The following is a 15,641-nucleotide window of genomic DNA, read 5'->3' as shown; positions in this document are numbered from 1 at the left end:
CATGATAGAAGTCCTACCATGATATAGATATCATGGAAGAGAAGAAGGAAATAACAACCCTATGTTTGTAGAAATAAGTAACTGTTATAGTGCCAGTCTATTTTTTCAAGTATGCCCCAAATTTACCAGTGACCTTACCACACTATGAACTATATCTGGTATAAGACAGTATTTGATTATGGAAGATCATATTCTGTAATCCATATATAAAATTTAACAAACCTTCCTTTAAGGGCAAATAAGCAATGTGACTTCCTTTTCTGTAGTTTTATAACTAAGATCCCATTCTGTGAGATGGCACCATTTTTTGTTTTTATTTGGCCCATCTAGACATAAACAGAGTGCTCTTTTTGTACAAAAAAATAAAAAATCATTATGGGTAATGAGTCCTGTATAAGTACGTGCCATTAATCTGTACTCATAAGCATGTAGGTGTATCAGAGGGTTTGGTGGGTGCATATAACAATGGAAGCATAACTATTTTCAAAAGAAAAACATCTGGTCTTTTGGTTATTTAAGAACTTTGTTTCCTTAATTGTAGCTACTGCAGGTCTGTGCATGATATCCTTATTCAGTATCAGAAGAAGCAGTCACTCTCAAGGCATAATATGAGTAGGACTTTCCACTAAGCAATATAATTTTAGAAGTAGTCACATCTTTTCAAATGGACAGTTTGAATTTACATCTGATTCATTATATAATATGTCCTGGTATACTTAGCAGGTAAAGCTATTAGCTAATCAAAATATACACTGCCAAATGAAGTTCTCTCTGCCTGAATTATCAGTCATAAATTATATTTTCACTGCAATCTTATCATGATAATTAATTTATTTAATGTTTTATTGACAAAAACAAATAAAATGTTGAAAATTCCAGTAACAAGGTAGCCTGCTTAAACATGAGATTTTCTTTTTGGCTGAATTATGACTATTCTTCTTTTTTCCATTGTAACTTTAACCATGCAGATGGAAAATTTATTGAAGGTATCCTGAATACCAAGCTCACTCCTAACTCAAAGGTTCTTACAAAGTTGAATCAATACGAATGAGAAAGAATGACTGTCCAAAATCATTTCTAGTAATATAACACTAAGATTAGATTCTTTATTTGAATCTTCAATTCTTCCATTGGTTTAGACATTTCATGCTGATCTATTGATCCACGGCAAACACCTCTTATTATAAATTGACCAACCAAATGCCGACTCTGTCAGTTCTGAACTATGCATTAATAGATCACTAACTTTGCATCCTATTCTGTATATATAAGGTTCTAGAACACTTACAATGGGACTGAACTGAAAGAGAAGTCAAGGAGAGATCACGTATTTGTAATTGTGTATTCTTCTCAATGTGCATGCATTTGGACTCCATTTGAAAAACAGCTAAATGATTTTTTTTGCCTTTTCTATTTTGTACCACCTGTACTTTTCTCACATCATTAAAGTAATTAAGAAGTGAGTGTTTAAAATATGGAACCATAAAACAACATATTTCTTTGGCTTTTAACCTTTCAGGATGCTTTCAGTTTCATTATTTTATACCAATCTTACTAAGTTTCTACAGGATATTAGGGCAGTTAATATTATACTTGTAATTATTTCAGATAGGAAAAATATATCTATAGAAGGAAACCAAAAAAGTTTTGCCCTCTTGATAAATACTATAGATTGTATACTTTTGGTTATTAATACCATAGATAGTAGCAGAATCAAGGATTCTATAAAAAGTGATTGTCTTATTTTATACTTGATATTCAAGAAGATACTATACAGTCTTCATAAGGGACAAAAGAGGTAAACATCCTCCAGCTGGCTTCTTCCCAATTTTCTTTATCTATCATTTTTAGGGGGAATTGAAGTGAGCAAGGGGATGCAACTGAAGTAAGTGTGGCAGCAGAGTATCACCATGGCTATGCCCAGCAGCTTCATCCCACTAGTTCTCAGAACTAAGTCCACAGTTCCTGGTTAGTTTAACTTAAGAACACTTTTTCATTTAAGAAGGATTAAACACACTTCTCTGGGTCATATTCTTGAAAGTCTCTTACAACAGCATCTTTAAGCAAAAGTTACCATTTCTCTTTCACACAAATTTTATATAACTGTTCTATGAACTCAAGAATCCTCTGAAAAGAAGGATATTCCTATGCCTTAGAAATGTGCAATACTCATTTAAAGTCTAGAGATATCTGAATGTAGCAAATGATAATAAAATGACCAATCAGGGGCACCTGGGTGGCTCAGTGGGTTAAGCCTCTGCCTTTGGCTCAGGTCATGATCTCAGGGTCCCGGGACTGAGCCCCACATCGGGCTTTTTGGTCAGCAGGGAGCCTTCTTCCCTTCCTCTCTCTCTTGCCTGCCTCTCTGCCTGCTTGTGGTCTCTGTCAAATAAATAAATAAAATCTTAAAAAAAAATAAATTTAAAAAAATGACCAATCAATTAAATGGAATTTCATTAAATTCACTAAAATGGAAGCAACTCTGTATCTTATAGTCTCATAGAACTTTCTATAAGAGATTTTTGTCTGCTTGAACAACCAATAATTTTGTTTTTTAATATATTGGGGAAATTTTATTACTGTTCTGGGGAGAGCATGCACTCAAAACACCATAGACGGAGGTTCTGACCCACCCATTCCTTTGTTTGGAGGCATAAGGATGTCCAGTTACCATCAAAGAGTCTTCTTCATTGTAACAACTATAACACTGACCAGCATACATTATAGAATTGCTACCAAGAGCCAGCTAATGAATTTTTTAAAAACTATTTTGAAAACTATAAATTCGTACATAAATATGATTAGTCAACCTGGAGGCAGCATATGTTCTGGTTAGAGATATGGACTCCAAAGGCTGATTGAACCTTTGGAGGTTCAAAACCTCTCCCCTAGTATCTAACTCTGTGACCTTGCATAAGATTTTCATTTTTCTATATGTCAGTGGGGATCATAACAATACTCAGCTTTTATACTGTTTGTTTGATTCAACAAATTAATATTTTAAAACTATTTAGAATAAAATTTTTGTTGACAGTATTTGTTAACATTGGTAATATATGTTTCTCAAACAAAGAAGATAAAAATATACCTGATGCCAATTTTATACATATTGTCATTTCAGAGAACACACAAACAGAATTAGAGAGATAATAAATATTAAAATACAGACCCTGTTTGAAAAATTAAGACCAACTAGTATTAATACTATCCCATGGTAATTTTTAATAGTAGCACCGTCTACAATTTATCACACATCTGCTAGCAATCTTTGCTACACTCTTCATAAATCTTATTGCTTAGACTCGCCATAAGGCTTCTTGTCCCACTGTAAAAGTGTAGAAACTAACACCAGTAAAAAGTAGAGTTAAGACTAACTGCTAGTTATCTGGGGTCCTTCAAGTGTATTATTTATTGCTTGAAAATGGAATGAACTAAATAATAAGTTGGAATGCATGCTAGCTTAGGCCTTTTTGTGTAGGCTGAATTGCTGTCTATGTGACCAGACTGTCAGACACTCAGGAGTAGAGCTTCATAAGGTTAATAATCACCTGAACTCAAATGGTGCTGTAATAAGACTTGAAAGTGGCACTTAATGATTCCTGGATCACATGTCAGCAAATCTGTCTCTCCAGATATCACTGTCTGCATTACAAGAAAAACTGGACAACCTTGTTCACTTGTACTGTTTTTATCAAGAGGTTCTGAACCACTTATGAAGACTGTATTTAAAGAAGGAAATATTCAGTGGAAGTAGGACAATGAACAAATTGGAGTCAACTAAATGTACCTCCAATTTTTAAAAAAATAATTCAGAGATCAATAGAAAGCCTTCTTCTCTGTATAATGGGCCAAAGAGACTCCTAAGGAGGAACAATGATAACGGATTAAAAGGCTATCTCCTAAATAAACAACTCCAGCAGTCATTGGTAAGCTCAAAGTTGAAGCACTAGTGGCCAGAATTTGCTTTCAGAGGTTTTCACAAGTTGTTGGGATCATTTTACAGATAAAAGGTTTGCAACAATCAACAAATAGAAAAGAGCTATAACGAAGATTCTGTGTACTCCTTTCCATACATTTTGTTATAATTTAATAAAAGATTATTTTCTGAAGGGGTCCAAATATTTTCAGCCAATGAGAGGCCTTTAGAAACAAAGAACAAGCTAAACAACAGAAATCCTAGATTAGAAAATAAAGCTGAAAATGGCATGAAGCAATTTGCATTGTTTTTACATAACAAGCAATAGTAATCCATGAGAACACACTTCATCCAATAGCAAAGAATAATGAAATGTTTCTGGTGGTTTCAGAGAGTTCAAATCACCTGTTGCTCATCTGAATACACTTGATTTTATTTTCCTTACCACTAAGATATTGATGGATATCTTGAAGCCATGTCACATCATGCTCATGCCTGCTTTGGCTGCTTTATTTCAAATACCCCTTGGTCAATCCCAAACCGTGAGGAACCACATGAGTAAGAGATGAAGCAGTAACAACTAGAGAAATACCACAAAAAGCATGAAAAGACTGCTTAGAACTAACTATCCTTTGTAATGATATTGATACTGAATTAGGCAATTAGTCCTGTGCCCCCAAGCCTTAAAAAACATATTTGATATAAAAAGATTAAATAAGATAGTCTTTAAGGAAAAATGTTTTCATTTTTAAAATGTAACTTATTCCATCAGTTGTTTTCAAAACAAAAATTATTTTTTGCTAAATATTATTTAAGAAACAATGATCCATGTGGATACAGATTATCTAATTCTAATCAATATTCCCTGATTCCCAAAATAAGATGCTTGCACCCGAATCATGAATACAAAAATACTTATACATGGAAGAGCTTGAAATTCTCCATCAGACGCTAGGAATATAAAACAATATAAGATATGAAGCCTCATCAAGGCATAAAGTATTTTGCATATATTTTAGACAAAATAACAATTCAAGGCAATATGTATATATTAAATGTGTGGAATAAGAAATAAAGGCACTCTAAGAGGAAACAAATTAAATACCTGATTGCCAGGATCTGGGAGGGGGGTGATGTCAAGAAAGATTCTCGAAGAAGTTGTATTACACAAACTTACGTATTTTACACTCAACCAAAGAGGAAGAAGTGAAACTTCCACCACCAATTTCAAACACTGAACCAATTTTTCAACTGCAATTTATATTGTTATATTTTTGTCTTTCATTTGGATTTGAGGCCTTTAAAAATGAAATAATGTACATTTTTCTGAACTAGGATGTAAAACTTTGAAGTGTCTGAAAGGTCATTTTCTGGCAGTAACTATATACTCAAGCAAAACTGTTCTGTAACCTCAGAGCAGTGGTTTGAGTAAGGCCTGCTTTTACAGGCAACTCAGCATCCATTCCCAGAAAATCTGACTATTCTAGATACCCTTTAATTCTATCTTGACCTGATAGAATGGTTCCTATTATTTACTGTGATATTTGTAATAAAAAAATTTTAAATATTTCAATTCAGTATATTTTTACTAAAAATGTGTGAATTTAGCTTCCTTAATTTTCAGAGAAAACGAGATGAACCTCTCTGGATGTGTGCCCAGAAGTACAGAGATAACAAAATTGGATGTGCAGAGACAGTATATAAATATGGTAGCAGTTAAACAGATTAAAATCATTCCCATAGGATTTGCTCTTCACAAGGAATTTTTCTAAAGCTACAAAATAGCAAGTTATAAGCTGAATGAAAGAAGTTAATTCTTTGACGATACTTTGCAAAATTCCGAAGAGGTCATTAATTAATTGTGCCCTATTTGTTCGATGTATTAAAAATCACTTCAAGATCCCTTCTCTACTTCAGAGTATGTGGGACGGAAGTCAAAGGCATTGTACAATTTCAGAGCCCCTGGAAACAGAACGTTACATGGCAAACTATGTCACCAGAACAACTGTGGCTGATTAAGCAAAAGCTGAGTCTCCCTCCTAAGCGTACAGGCTAGTGTACCTGTTTGGTTTTCTTTTTAAATTCATGTCTTCAAATTTTATGATCATCAGTAGAACTAATGATTTTGCTACCAGGACATCAAAAAATGGAGTTAGAGACTTTCTAATGCGAGAACCCACCCTGAACCCGAGTTGACCGGACCGTGTTTTAAGCTGATGACATCTGAGACCTAACAGATGCCCAACGAAGCCTCTCAGAGCTTCCCTTATCCGACTAACCGCGGCTACTTCCAGAAAATGAAGGGGCCACGCATTACTCCTCGGAGACAGACCAAGAGTAAACCCATCCTAAATCTCAGGGGGGGAAACCAGCTGCCGCTACATAAACAAACATTACCACCAACTTTCTCTCCTGTGTGTCCTCCTAAAACCCGCTGCCTTTCCTAAAGAGACCTATTTGTTCTTCTCACGGAAGACTTTCCTCCCCCTTCCTCTGCTAAGTGAGGGGAGCCTGGAACCATACCCGTGTAGCGAGCGAGCCGTGTCTTTTACGAGCTCTCTGGTGCGCATGATTTTAACTTTATTACTCGGTCTTCTCTCCTTTTCATTCGCAGGTTTCTGTTCACCAGCTTAAGACGGGAGAGGAGACGCCTCCCCTCCCAGACAACAGCCATCACCGCATGGAAACAACACTTCCAAGATCAAAGATCCAAGTTCAAAGTTAACTCATGTATCAGGACCCACAAAACCGGCCTTTCCAGCGGCCTGGTTCACGTCACCAATCGGTCATGCGCACTCGGACCTAACGCACGTCCATCACTTAGCCTCCACCTGGGCTTCAGCAGGAGGACGCGGCCCCAGGAAACAGGACCCGCCGGCCTTATACGGAAATCCCCGCCCTCTCACCCAATCACGCCTCGTTTCCGCCTCACCCCTTCTAACACTCTATAAACCCCTCGCTGGCTCCCAAATCTCTGAGGACCAGTGCGCCATGACTTAGGTGCCCTATCGCCCCAACCCAGGGGGCGCTCCCTCCCTGAAAAAAGGACATCAAACTCGTCACTGACTTGTTTCAGTGTCGTCACCCGGCAGCGCTGGCGACAAGATGGCACGGAAGACGCCGCAGCAGTTTCCGGAAGGGCTCGGGGAGGCAGGCGAAAGTACCCATCTGCCCTTTCGGTTCACCGCCTCCTGCGCAGCTTCTCCCACAGCAAGCACGGCTTATATCCCCTTCCGAGCTCGTCGGAGTTTGTCCTAATCCTTCCGGGTAGAAACCGGCAGCAGGAGAGACTCCGGGGGGTTCCCGTGAGACTTCATGGGTCAGAACACGTGTTTGTGACCCACCGCCTCAACGAGGTAGTGCTTCCGGGGGTGCTGACGCGTCTCAGTACCTGTGCACAGGCAGCCAGAAACACTAAATCTGGCTGAATTAGGATAATTTCAACTCGGGGGGGAATAAAAAGTACACCTGAATCGAAGAAAGCAAGATGGCACTGGGAAGCTTGGAGGGAAATTCACAGCATAAACCAAGGGCAAGGGCTTCGGGGAATAAAATAAGAAATTCCTACTGTTTTGACCAGTAGCACATCAAAACCTCAATAGGCACAAATCAGACTCTTAAAAACCAATAAGGCATCTGCCATTTGAAGAAACTCTTGTGAAAGAAGTAATAATAACATTGCTAATGAGAATCTTAGAGATCAAAATGGCAAGACTGGTGGGCGCAGAGGGACAACGGAAAACGGCTAGGGCAGTCACCACTAAGTCATTGGATAGATAGGAAGAGTGTTAGAACGTATTGGCTTAATGAAAAGCTGATAAAGGAAATTTTCAACGTTTCATGTTTGTGGGCCTGCTTCTGGGCTCCCAGCAAAGTTACAGTTGAGCCATTATCAAAGGCAAAATGTTTGGACAAAACCTCAAAGCATGGGCTCTCTTTCTGCCCCTATTACACATCCCATATCTGGTTTATTTTAATAAACAAAAGCAAAAACAAAAACATTCCAAGCAAAGATGAGGGAAAAACAAAAACAAAACAAAACCCTCCCTCCTTACCATAAGATTAAAGTCATACAGACTTGCACATGCTAAAAATGTAAGATGAAGCCTGTAACGTTCTGGAATGTCCTTCATCATGATGATTTGTAGCTCTTTATGTAAAAATAAATAAGTAAATAAAATAAAAACATATAGTGCTGCACCAAATGTTCCTTCCCTGGAGCCCTCTCTTTCTTGTGAAGATTGCGTATCCTGGGCAACAGTCCTGACTTGGGCTCAAATAAAATTCCTTTCTGTTCCCTTTTAATTTTTTTTTAAAAAGGTTTGCTAATCTGGTGGTGACAAAGCAAAAATCTATCATGTGTTCCATATATTTTGGTATTCTTTACCTGGAAGATAAAGAAGATAAGGAAGATAAAGGAAGATAATTCAAATAATCAAGACTAGGTACAAAAAAAAAAGCACATCTTCTAATTTATACAAACAGGTTTATCCATATAATTCTAAATTTTTTTTCCAGAATCTTTAAAGAAGAAAGAAAGAATAGTGGTCAGAGTGGGAATATGTTAGTGTCAATATTTTGCATTTTTTTTTTAAGAGTTATTTATGGGGAGGGCAGAGAGATAAACTTTCCAAGCAGACTCCCGGCTAAGCACTGAGCATCTTACGCTGGGCTCCATCCCACAATTCATGAGATCACGACCTGAGCCAAAACCAAGAGTCAGACACTTAAGGGACTGAGCCACCCAGACACCCCTATTTAGTATTTTTTAATATAAGCAAACTTCAGAAGAACAATGTAATGAAGAAGTTTCTCAAGTCTTTTTCAACAGAATAAGTTGAATTTGAAGCTAAAATTCTTAATATGCTAAAACCTTAATTTGTTAAAGTTTTTTAAATTTTTATTATTATGTTCCATTTATTTCAAGTGTATTCTCTTATATCTTTACCAAGGAATTAAGGTATTTTCTTTAATGCAGTAGTTAAATTTAAATTTTGATCTCCTTATTTAGTATATATGTATACTCACACAATATTAACATAGTCTTTAGTTATCATTATCAAAGCCAAAATTCTCTCTTGACAGAACATAAACTTAATGCACATGGCATTTCTTTTTGTTTTAATTTCTTAACATCAGTAATTTACTGCACTCACAACATGAGAATTCCAGCTTAAAAAAGGGAAGGAGAGAAAATTGCATATTAAGAGTTTTGTCCTGGGTCACCTGGGTGGCTCAGTGGGTTAAGCCGCTGCCTTCGGCTCGGGTCATGATCTCAGGGTCCTGGGATCGAGTCCCGCAGCGGGCTCTCTGCTCAGCGGGGAGCCTGCTTCCTTCTCTCTCTCTCTCTGCCTGCCTCTCAGTGTACTTGTAATTTCTCTCTGTCAAATAAATAAATAAAATCTTTAAAAAAAAAAAAAAGTTTTGTCCTTTACCTTCATATACCAGGAATCAAAATGTTTTAAGTATTGACCCAGTGGATAGAGCAATTTATAAATTATAAAAAGATGCTCATCAGAGGTTAACTCTTCTTCTCAAGAAAATGCATGCCTCTAAGTATACGGGCAGGATAACTGAGGGATAGCTTCCCTTAGGTTGCTTGAAAAGCAAGCAGCTCCTTAAAGAACCCTGGTATTGCTGGTGCAAGACCCAGCACAACAAAGCTGCCATTTTCCCAGGTTTGGTTTGGCTTCACTTTTCCATTGCTGTCTCAGATGAGCAGAAAAAGCACAAACCAATCAGGATCACGGGTATTCTTTCCTGCTAGTGCTGGAGAAGGGACAGGACCAAAAACAGGGGATACCTTAGGAAATAAGAAAAACATGCATAAAGGGAAGCATACTTATTTTGGACAGGATAATAACAACAGAGGAGAGAAGAAATTTTTATCTTATTTTATTTTTCAAAATTTATTTATTATCTAACAGATCACAAGTAGGCAGAGAAGCAGGCAGAGGGCAGGGGGAAGCAGGCTCCCTGCTGAGCAGAGAGCCTGATGCTGCGGGGCTCAATCCCAGGACCCTGGGATCATGACCTGAGCCGAAGGCAGAGGCTTAAACCACTGAGCCACCCAGGCACCCTGAGATGGCCTTTATAACATGTTGAACAGCAAAGATGTGATTTGCAAGTAGATGGCTGAAATGCAGATGATCTCGGTAGGTCTAAAGTTAATTACATGAAAAAAATAGGTGAATTTACAAAAGGGAAAATACAAATCACGATTGATGTATGGGGCAATCACTAAGAACACTAGACAGTAATTCAAACTTTGATTTCAGTGAAAACATTTCATATTTCTGCAACATAGATATTAAATTTTAACAGCATTTACACTGCTCTTTCACTGATTTGCAAGTCAAATTTCAGCCAATTTTGTAGAAAATAAGTACAGAAGATAATAAATGGTTATAAGAAGGATTTTGTTATCATGTTTAACTTACACAAATTATAGCTAATCCAGGTTCTTAAAATAAATTATATTGATATGGTAAATATACACAGAACCAACAATGTTAAAAACTTTATTCTTTGACCTTACTAAAGGTTTGGAGGATCTTGGTAAGCATCATGCCTTACTGGAGCATGTGCATTTATCATCTAATTATCTCAAATGCACTGAGTTTCTTGGGGGGCGGGGGGCAAGGAGGGAAGTTCCTGCTTTATTGAGGTATAATTGACAAGTAAAGTTGTCTATATTTAAGATGTATAATGTATTTTATTATATATCATGAAAATGATTATCACTGTGAAAATTCACTTTTTAAAAAAATTTGAGTATAGTTGGCACACAATGTTTCAGGTGTACAACTTCATTCTCAATTCTAAACAAATGTTGGAACTGCATTTTGTTGTCCTGGTTTGGTAGGACTTTTGGGTGAACCCAGTTGATGTTTTAATTTTGAAAGAGAACTGACAACCAAAGGGATCCTCTTACACTTCAAAAGTGTCATAGTCCAATGAGCATACCATATAGATAGTGTCTCAGTATCAACTACATTTTTAATAGGAAATTTAAATTTAACATATACCATATTAAAGAATCGGATTCTTAAGCTCAAAAAAGATATAAATAAAATCCACCTTTGGAATTGTTTAGTATATCAATATAAAAGAGAGAGCAAGAATAAAGGAGGAGAGAAATAACAAGCAGAAAAAAGAGAGGAAACAAGGCAATATAGAAGAAAGGCAGGAGGGATAGAGGTATAAGGAGGAAGGAGGCAGAGGACTGGAAGGAAAAGATACAAATATTTCTTTAAGGAAACTATTGAAATAATTCCTCCAGAGTGTTTCTTACTCTTTTCAATAACTAGCATATGGAGAAAAGGGGTTAAAAAAAAAAACTACATAAGATTTAAAAGCAAAAATTAAATAACATGGCCCTACTTCATTAAGGGGATACATTCCAGTCTGATTCAGTGTTCCTTCTGTTAATAGTTAATACAAATAATGCCAGGATTTCCCCACACAGAATAAGGAGAAACAGCTGCCATGGAGTTCAGTTATCCTCATTAGTACACATTTGATGACTTTGGAATATCCCAAGAGCCCAGACATTACTGTCTAATGTCCCATCATAGTCAAGTCCTTTTGGCCTCAGCTGACCTTCAGAGACTTGACTGCTTGTCCAACACCTGCCAAGGGCCTCCGCCTTCATATGGTTTCAGGTCCTGGCCTCTCCTGATTGGCTTGTCACACTACCATCCAGGTCATGTGGAAATATTTTATGAAAGCCAAGATGTTTTAGATAAATTCAACTCTTGGCCAAATTCTACCAAGGAATAAGAAAATCAGTATCAGTGACATCATTCAAGATTGAAGAGTGCATCAAATATTTAAAACTAATATTGGCATATGACTTGCAGTTATTATGCACATGTCTTGGAATTTCTAATTAATTCTCAAAGTCAAATATCCTAGCCTATTGTTCCTTTAAATATGCTCAATGAGAAAAATGTGGTAACTCTTCTTATATCCTATATAGTTCTAGACTAACTGATGAGATGAAGGTGAAAAGTAAGGTAAAATGACACAAAGGAGGCAAAAATAAAATAAAATAGAATCTACCTGAAGAGAATAGAAGAAATATACGGTACTAGACCATGTGAATTATTATAATTTTATCTCTGATTTTGGCTTTAGGTGTGCTGCTAATTAAGGCTAAAAATGAAAATTAATAGGTATATACAGTTTTTGTTAAATTTTTGTGAAATCATATAGTTTGGTCCGCACCAGCAGAAAAATATTTCACTGTAGCTTTGTTAAGAACAAAATTGTTATTCATTCAAACTGACATTTTAAAATAAAGAATTAGCATAAATGCTAAAGGCATAACAACCCTGAGGATATTTCTACATGTAGGACTTGTGATAATATGCACTATATACTTTTCTTCCTGTAGATCTAATTTAGTATAGAGACTAAATGTGTAATTTTAATATAGAGGAATGGATGGCTAACATATCCATCTCTCAAATATTACATTTCTTTAAAATCAAAGGTCTTTCTTTAACAGGAGCTTCATTATATTTAATTATTGATTGCATTCCTGAAATGTAGAGACTGTGCTGGTGTATCAAGTACACCAAAGACATAGGCTTTAGATATGAAAGGGAGACTGAATTGTTATTATGCTATGAAAGTTTAAGTGCCAAGCTAATATTCTGACTCTGACATATTGTTATGGAAATGCCTTACATGATGCCTGCAGAATAAATGCTCCATAAATGTTAGTGGAATCTGAGGCCGAGGCAGTCCAACACACTGATCATTGGCCTATGGGCCTCAGAGGGTCTGAGAGCAATAAATCTAAAGGAAATAATTTGGTTAACCTGTTCTTAGTCCTCCAAAGAATGGAAACACACGAGAAGCCCCTCATTAGTCTCTAAATCTACAATTTGGGAGCATCTATTGTAAGGTCTGTTGGATTACTAGAAATAAACCATGGATGAAATTCAAGGCTGACACTGAAGATTTGAATTCAGGTTTTCATGGTGAATTAATGTCTTCATTGCCCAGTAACAGATAGTGCTTTAATATTATGAGGATATGGAATTTGGCAGAAGCAGCTCGTCATCATTTCAACGGAACGACAAGTACAGGCTAGGACTTAAGGTTGATGACTACCATTGACCAAATAATTATGGCCAGCAACATAATTATTGATTTTTTTTAATAATAGCTTTTCACTGTTCTGAAACTTGGATTTGTAATACTGTTGCCCAGCATCGGGAAAATCCTGGTATTTCTACACCTTAAGATTAGGCAATTTTAGACTTTAGATAAATAGAAAACTTAAAGTTGTTCTTTATTATTTCACGAATTAGCTATGAATCAAATATTTTGAATTAAATATGATTTGTTTGAAAGAGTCTTTTTCCTTACTTTACTGAAATATTTTACATCTTTTAGGCCCAAAATATAAGGTTTTTATATATCTGTGTCAGATATATAGGCTGCATTATTTCTCTTGCCATTTCACATATATTTCTCATTAATTTCTTTGATGGAGTCTTTTGTGTATTTTTAAAAGACTATTTTTATAGCAGTTTTAGGCTCATCACAAAATTGCGAGGACTATTCGAGGATTCCCCATAAATTCCCAACTCCCACATATGCATAGCCTCCCTCATCTTCAACATCACTAACCAGAATGATACATGTTTTTTTTTTTTTTTTTTTTAACAAGGGTGAACCTACACTGACACAACATATCACCCAAGTCCTATAGTTTGCATTAGGATTCACTCTTGGTGGTGTACATTCTATGAATTTGGAAAAACCTATGGGGATTCATATCCACCATAATGGCATACAGACTATTTTCATGGCCCTAAAATCCTCTGTGTTTTGCCTATTCAGCTCTCCCTGCCTCCTACCCCCGACAACAGCTGATCTTTTCGTTTTCTGGATACTTTTGTCTTTACCAGAGGCCACATAGTTGTGATCATACAGTATGTAGCCTTTTCACATTGATTTCTTTCTCTTGGCAGTTTATATTTAAAGTAGTTCATGTCTTCTCCTGGCTCGATAGCTGATTTCTTTTCAGTGCTGAGCAATATTCCATTCCCTGGATATGTCACAATTCATCCATTCACCTTCTGAAGAACATCATGGTTGCTCCCCAAACTGAGAAATTATGAATAAAGTTCCTATAAACACCCACGTGCAAGTTTTTGTGGGGAATAAGTTTTCCTCTCCTTCGGGTAAATGACAAGCAGTATGATTGCTAGACCCATAATAAAAATATGTTTAGTTTTGTAAGAAATCACCAAACTTGTCTTACATAGAATCAGTATAATTTTGCAGTTCCACCAGCAATGAATGAGAGTTCCTGTTGTTCCACATCCTTACAGTGGATGTTGTCAGCATTCCAGATTCTAGCCATTCTAATGTGTGTATAATGGTATCTCGTTGTTGCTTTGATTTGCATTCTCCTATTGACATATGATGAGGATATCTTTTCATATGCTTATTTGCCATCCATATATTTTCTTTGGTGAGGTGCCTGTTAAGGTCATTGGCCTACTTTATAATTGCATTGTTTTCTTGTTTTAAATGTTCTCTGTGTGTGTTAGGTTACAGTCTTTGATCAGATGTGTCTCTTGCAAATATAGTCTCTCAATCTAAGGCTTGTCTTCTCATTTTTTTGATACTGTCTTTTGCAGAGTAGTTGTTTATAATATTAATGAAATTCAGCTTTTCTACTATTTCTTTCATGGATTATTATCTTTGGTGTTGTATATAAAAAAAGTCTAACCATAACTAATGTCATCTAGGTTTTCTCCTCTGGCATCTTCTAGGAATTTTATAATTTTTCATTTCATATTTATGTCTTTAATTCATTTTGAGTTAATTTTTTAAAAACATTTAATTTATTTATTTGACAGAGATCACAAGTAGGCAGAGAGGCAGGCAGAGAGAGAGGAGGAAGCAGGCTCCCCGCCGAGCAGAGAGCCTGATGCAGGACTCAATCCTAGGACCCCAGGATCATGACCTTAGCCAAAGGTAGAGGCTTTAAGCCATTGAGCCACTCAAGCACCCCTTGAGTTAATTTCCTTTAAAGATTTTATTTACTTATTTGATAGAGAAAGAGAAAAAAAAAAAAAAAAGCAGGGGGAGCAGCAGAGGGAGAGGGAGAATCAGGCTTCTCACTGAGCAGAATGCCTGATATGGAACTCGAATCCGGGACCCCAGGTTCTTGACCTAAGAGGAAGGCAGACGCTTAACTGACTGAGCCGTCCAGGCACACTTGAGTTAATTTTTTTGAAGAGTTTAAGGTCTGTGTCTAGATTCACTTTTTTGTATGTGGATGTTCTATTGTTCAGCACTACTTGAAGAGACTATCTGCTCCATTTATTGCCTTCACTCCTTTGTCAAAGGTCAATTAACTATATTTATGTGGATCTATTTCTGGGTTTTCTATTTTAGTCCATTGATCTATTGTTTGTCTATTCTTTTATCAGTACTACCCTGCCTTCATAACTGTAGCTTTATAATAAGTTTTGAAGTTGAGAAATATCAGTTCTCCAATTTTTTGCTTCCCTTTCAATGTTGTGTCAGTTAATCTGAATCTTTTTTCTCTCTATTTGAACTTTATAATCAGTTTGTTGGTATCCAAGAAGCAACATCTTTGGATTTTGATTGGGATTGCACTGAAACTATCCATCAGGTTGGGAAATTTGACATTTGACACTATCTTTCCATTCATGATCATGGAATATCTTTT

The 15,641-nt window shown here is 36.4% G+C and overlaps 1 protein-coding gene across 5 annotated transcripts in view; it reads right to left on the bottom strand.

The window, feature by feature from the left end:
* The window catches only part of SGCZ (sarcoglycan zeta), a 1,087,941-nt gene that overhangs the window by 790,291 nt on the left and 282,009 nt on the right, over positions 1 to 15,641 (bottom strand). For 2 of the 5 annotated variants that reach the window (XM_082715515.1, XM_082715517.1), the window contains exon 1: positions 6,984 to 8,001. The exons of 2 other annotated variants lie outside the window; for them this stretch is intronic. The gene's annotated coding sequence lies outside the window, so the exon portion shown is untranslated. Of the gene's footprint in view, positions 1 to 6,439; positions 6,536 to 6,983; positions 8,002 to 15,641 lie in introns of those variants that run through there. One more of the 5 variants, XM_082715516.1, reaches the window with a different exon arrangement.

The sequence above is a fragment of the Mustela nivalis genome (genome assembly GCF_964662115.1).
Source record: "Mustela nivalis genome assembly, chromosome: 20".
NCBI classification, from domain to species: Eukaryota; Metazoa; Chordata; class Mammalia; order Carnivora; family Mustelidae; genus Mustela; species Mustela nivalis.
Note: the sequence above shows the minus strand (reverse complement) of the source record. Positions and strands in the feature narration are given on the sequence as shown.